This window comes from Pinus tabuliformis, chromosome 7 (genome assembly GCF_031772625.1).
Source record: "Pinus tabuliformis cultivar Carrire ecotype Pingquan chromosome 7, CPIR1, whole genome shotgun sequence".
Classification (NCBI taxonomy): Eukaryota; Viridiplantae; Streptophyta; class Pinopsida; order Pinales; family Pinaceae; genus Pinus; species Pinus tabuliformis.
In genome coordinates this window covers 1438451529-1438457894 of record NC_142293.1, presented here as the reverse complement: position 1 = coordinate 1438457894, position 6366 = coordinate 1438451529, and positions in this window count along the sequence as shown.

The following is a 6366-nucleotide window of genomic DNA, read 5'->3' as shown; positions in this document are numbered from 1 at the left end:
ATGGTCTCGATATGTGATTTATTGATTGATTCAATGTGATAATGATTTAGACTTAGTTTTTCAGTATTTTGAGATTTGTATGTAGGTAGTCTTCACGAGAAGTGCGTACATACAAAGGTATGATTCATAAGAGTAACTTATGTGATGTGAATGGTTATGCACTGATATGATATGTTATGAATTAGTTTGATCTAGTTCCATTGGTTGATTAAGATTCAGTTACTACTTTGATGATTCAATTGGTTCCGTGATTGAGTGATTTGATATAGTGATTTATTTCATAAGTGTTATTTGATATTGAGCTTAAATGATGGAAGTGCATCTAGTCTAAAAATATGATGAAAAGTGGCCTACAAGTTTGATGTTTTGAGTTAGTTTAATCCAGTATGAAACATTATGAAACGTGGTTCACAAAAGAGCTAAGGGTTGGAGCCTTGAGTTAGGGAGTCAAGGCTTTCTTCTATTGGTAGCTGGTAAATCTATTCAGGGGTAGGAGATCCCTTCCAATGGGTGTTAGTAAATGAGATTAGGGGTTTGCAACTCCCTTCTAGTGGGTGTTGGGGAATGAGAGAATGTTGTAGCCTTATGTAATTTGCTTCCTGCATAGTGGTATGAGTCTGTGCCAGTACAATATTGTAATATGTTTTCCCCTATAATAAAAGAAGAAGATATATACGATGACAGTTGTGGTTTTCTCCTACTTTTGGTTTCCACCTAAAATTCTGGTGTCCTCATGTGTTGTTGTGTTTCTTATGTGTGATGGTTTATTCTACTCGTATTGTTCATGGTTAATGTTTAATTAATGCCTAATGAATTAATGATGCACTTGTTCAAGTGAAATATATTGTGAAATAAATAACAAGTTAGTTAAATGGGTGTATGATGTTTGTCTTCATCGTAGTTGTGTGCATACGTTATTGTACTTAATGACAGTAGCATACAGAAATTTGAATAAGAAATTGAAAGGTTTATGTGAGTTTTAAAATATTGATTCACCGGCCCCAGTATTTTTTCCAACATCCATCGATTCTCTAGAATGTATATTTTGTATGCCTTTGATGATTCGTTATAACAAAAAAATATGATTTCTTTCCTAAAGGATCAAGATTGTTCCTCTTATATTTAGGAACATGAATATATATAGGAGAACCAAACATTCTCATGTGTCCAACCTGTGGCTTCCTTTCAGAGAATGTTTCTTCAAGATCCATACCTACTAGAACTTTACGAGGGCTTCTATTTTGAATGTACATGGTTTTCAGTGATGCTTCAACCCGTAAAAAAATAGAAATTCCAAATCATGCATGATGTCCTTGACAGACTCTTCAATGGACCTATTCTTTCATTTTTCTACACCATTCTAATATGGATTATAGGGTACAATTAGCTCCCTTGTAATCTTATTATGCCTATAGGCTTGTGTGTGGTATAGATCGAAGTGCCATATAACCCTTAGTATGCGGTATTTAACAGTTGGTAAATTCATCACTCACCAACACCTTGTGTAATGGACTAAACCACTAGGAAACACTCATTTCATTAACTTAGTACAAAGTTTTATAGTTGAGCATAATTTAGTGTGGAATTATGCAACAAATATTTATTTTACTATGTTGCTTTTAGTAATTATTTAATGGGAAACCAATAATAATATAAATTCCATTTAACCAAAAAGAGGTTCTATGACAATACTATGCAAATACCTAGCTTAAAGTTTGGTACTAAGAAAATAACAATAATCTCACAATAATGATTAGCTAGATGTAACATCATTATTTAATTAATTACATTTAGTCTCATCTCATGTATAGGTCCATACCTTTACAATACATATAGCGCAATATATTTATGGAGAATGTAACTTAGTTCAATTCAGTTTATGAAAGAATTTGAGTGTAAGTATGGAGGTAACTTAGTGATCTCTTTACAATATATAATCTAATATAGATTATATATAGAGAGAGAAATTTAAATTAATTGGGTTTATTTTGAATATTTTGGAGTAATGATTATTATTCTCTCCCCTCAAATTTCATTTTTGAAAGTGATTTATAAAAATGATATGATAAAATTTTTCATAATAGATTTTAACATTATTGTTGAGTTTAATCCTTTTACTATTTAGATAGAAAAATCAAGTAAACTCATATTAATGGTAATGAAATCCCATCATGCTTGAATGCTATTTTTTTCTTTTTAAAATATTTTTTGCATTTAATAATTATATATAATGGCATAAATAGGATAATTGACGTAACTCGGGTAGTTCAATTGGAAGCCATGGGATCTAAGAGTGGTTGTAATAGTAGTAGTTGTTGAAACTTCACTAGTCATATTTTCCTAATCATTATATTCGATTTAAAAAATCCAATCTCATATGATTAGCATGAATAAGCACTTACCACTAGAGACAGGTGACTAGTATTTTGATGGTCAAAAGCACAAAGAGGAGTTATGGAGGTGAGCTTCATTGAAATAATCTATAAAAAAACATTTCCAAATATTAATATAATAAAAGTGAAGAAATGAAATCCGATTACAAATTTAGATATGTTATTTCTGACCATTTTAACTGAAGTAATTCATACCTTTATCTAGCTTTTCAAGGACTACACATAGTTGATGATTTCCTCTAACACAAGTGTAAGCTAGTATATAACATACAACGTAATAATAATTTTCAATTCAATCGCTCAAACAACATTAATCGTTAATTCACCATCTTTAAAAAACCATCGACTCAAAAACAAAACCATATTGATCCATCATTAATTTAGCAATCAGATGTAAGTCATCAATTCAACAAATATGAAAAGAGAGAAGATTTTTTTAAGCTCTCACTAGACTTTATAAGATTTAAATGACAACATAAGAAAATATTCCTTTTACAAAATTGTGTCACGATAAATAATTTTTATCTTAATGCACCTACTGCCTTTTCTATATATGCATTTTATTGATACTTCAGCTTTTTTAGTGTTGTGAAAGAAACTATGTAAAAAAAGCAGCAATATTATACTTTTGAGCAACCAAGAATAAGGTTTTGTAGAACATTCATGCGATCACTAGTCTATGGCCTTTTGAAATTTAATGGATATAAATATATTATGCGTCGAACTAATAAATTATTAATGTTTTATATGTATATATACCCTTTCCTTCTAGTTACGACTGTCTATAAACTGTGCTCTTCTTGATCTCATGTGGATATAACCCTTCTGAGAATACAATGTTGCATTTGACCTCTACTTCTTCTTTGCTATTGTTGATGATCTCAAAAGCCTCAGGATCGTGTATGAGAATTGGTGGAGTTTCATGTTCACTTAGGTCACGAGATGTTCTAGTCAACAAGATCGATGCATGGAAACACTACACAAGATTAACAACGATGTTAGAAAAGTGTGAAAACGCTGAAAAAATTCAATCGAGTGAAACATCATACAAGGTAAAGAATGAATAAACAGAGCTCATATGCACAAAGAAGTCATGGAAATACACAAAAGCATGGATCCATAAAAGCGTAATTAATTGTAGACAAGTTTTCCTCACTCCGTTGCAAATACGAAGATAAATTAGTGTTGAAAATCGGGTACCTGTGGGATCCATAAAGGCATCATGCATTTCTCGCAGATATATTGTTGTATGCAAAAGACCTAATATAGGATATCCCACTGAATAAACCACTTTTCCAATTCCAATAAAGGCAATAGTTGTTTGTGCATTCCATGAAAGGATAAGATGTATGGATATGACAATTGCTCGACAAAATGGTTTGGTTAATCATTGTACGCCATTATTCAAATCTGAGGAACCCTGAGGTATTATGTCATACACCTCACCCGACACACACATCATCATAGCAACATCAATAATCTAGTGGCCGTGGTGTACTGGAGTTGCACAGAATGACGTATCTCTGCAGATAATGGTGATTGTATCCCCAGATGCATAGTCAAGGTGGAGAATGAGGCCAATGTGGTAAAGGAAAGTGTGGTTGTTAATGGAATCTTTGATACTTGAAGGAAAATGTTACCTATTGGAAAGTATTTTCATGTGCACCTCATATTACGTTCGAATGTTTTTTACTTTAGGGAAATGTTGTTCTAAAAATCAGGTGTGACAAAGCAAATTCACCAGCCCCAATTTGTCAGTTTTAATGATGAATATTGCATCCTTGCATTTAATTCTTAATTGAGTTCAAGTTTTATGATGAAGATTCACTTTATTCTGTGCATGATACTTTGGATATAGGCTTCGGTCTTATAGTGTACTCCACCTGTAGATGATGAAATAACCAAATATAAGTAGTGAACTCTATGTTTCGACATTAAATTCCACCTGTACTTCAGACATGAGGTTTTAATCTTACACTATGCCCCACCCATAAGTAAAGAGAGTGGAACATTATTATTGTGCAAGATTTGGTTGATATTGAATTGTTCCTTTCTTAGCTTATTTCTCTATAATGAGATTAAAACCTAATAGCTTATCTTAATTAACGCATTAAAATAATGAAGAATGGGTGGATCGAGGATGACAACATTTTTGTGTTGTGGTGTAACAACACCCTAATGGGTCTCAATATTGTGGTGTAAAAATTCCCTAATGGGCCTGAGTTCTTGGGTATGGCAATGACCTCTTTGGGCCTTCATATCTGGATATGAGAAAATATTGTGATAGAGATATGAAGGAGATATGCTGACCCGTATGATAGAGATATCATGGCAAACTGTGTGACAAAGATATCATGATAGACCTATGACTGTTTCGCTGCAATTTTATTGATATTGTTCTCTCTACATAATTCTTTATGATGATATGGGGTGAATTCAATGTGAAAATGTTTTAAAATGCAATTATCCATAACAAAGACTTCTAGCCCTAAGAAAATTAACATTGTTAGTACTCTAATGTTTAATGGTTAATGATGAATATGTTTGAGTAAATGTTGCAAAGTGCAATAAATTATATGGTTGTCCAATCTAGTCCATAAAATTAAATGTATATGTGTGGGGAGAGAGGCAAAATTATAGGTCACCTATGGATGGTAATGTACTTATTTCACTTGTTTAAAATATGGACAGGTTTGTAATATTATTTTATAATATATATATATATATATATATATTTATATATATATATATATATATATATATATTGTATTTTAAAGTGGTTGTTGAGTTTAATGGTCTTGTGAAATACTAAAAAAGGCTTTGTCCCTCCAGTCCTCTTGTTATTTTCTTTTTCCCATGTGATGGTAGTCTTAATTCTGGTAATACTTGGAGTCTTAGATTTGGGAATTCTTGGATACAATCATGCCATGGCTAGCTATCCTCCTCCTAAAGGGTGTTATAGTGACAAGATGCATGAGATAAGGAAGGAGATGAGACACCTAGCCAGTCAATTGGAAGGCCTGCATAAGGCCATTGTCTACTTTAGTACCCATATGGAATCCCAAATGAAGAAGAATGAAGAGATGGAAATAGGGTAAGAATTCAAGGACCCTAGTTATTTAATGCAAGGTATGGTGGGAAACATTCCATCGATATGGTGGGAACATTCCACCCATATATTATCCTGGAGGATGAATATCCTATCATGTTCCAACCATATTCCAACAAATTTTACAATTAGAATGTACAAATTTTTCATTGGCTAAATGTGACAAAAAAAAAAAAGGGTATGTTGCCTTACTCTATGTTGCAAAATAAAAAATATGTATAAAAATTATGACAACATCACAATGTGTTATGATTTAAAAATTAGAAGTCTCTTCTATTTATACATGACCTATGAGACCTTTTAAATGTGCGAGGATTATGCCTTATCACATAGCACGAAGTACATCCTCATTAAATTTGGGTTGACAATAACTCATCCTCATTAAATTTCTGCTGTGCATGAATGCTCAAATTAGATTGATGTTATGGGGTAAAAGGTAGGGATTGTGTGCCTCAAATAAATGCACACCAGGATCACTAATCACGAATTGAATAATTTCCAATTTGTATTAATCAATTGGCCAAGAAATGAAGCCTGAGCGCACATTTTAGTGAAGATAATTTTGGCCTACTTCACAAAAATGCACGCTCAACCTTCATTTCAAGGCCAATTTGAATGATTCAACTTGGAGGTTATTTTTTTACTCATAAGTATTTTTTTTTTTTTTAAGTTAGGTGTTTCCTCCCAACGCACGTGCTTAGCATCCCGATGAGGTTTGAACACAAGACGCTTACTAACAAAACATTTCTCAATTGATTTGTGCTACTGGGTCTCGACTACTCATAAGTAACATTAATAAAAAAAATTATTTTATTTTTTCACATTATATATTTATGTTGTTCAAGAATACTCCAAATTGTGTGG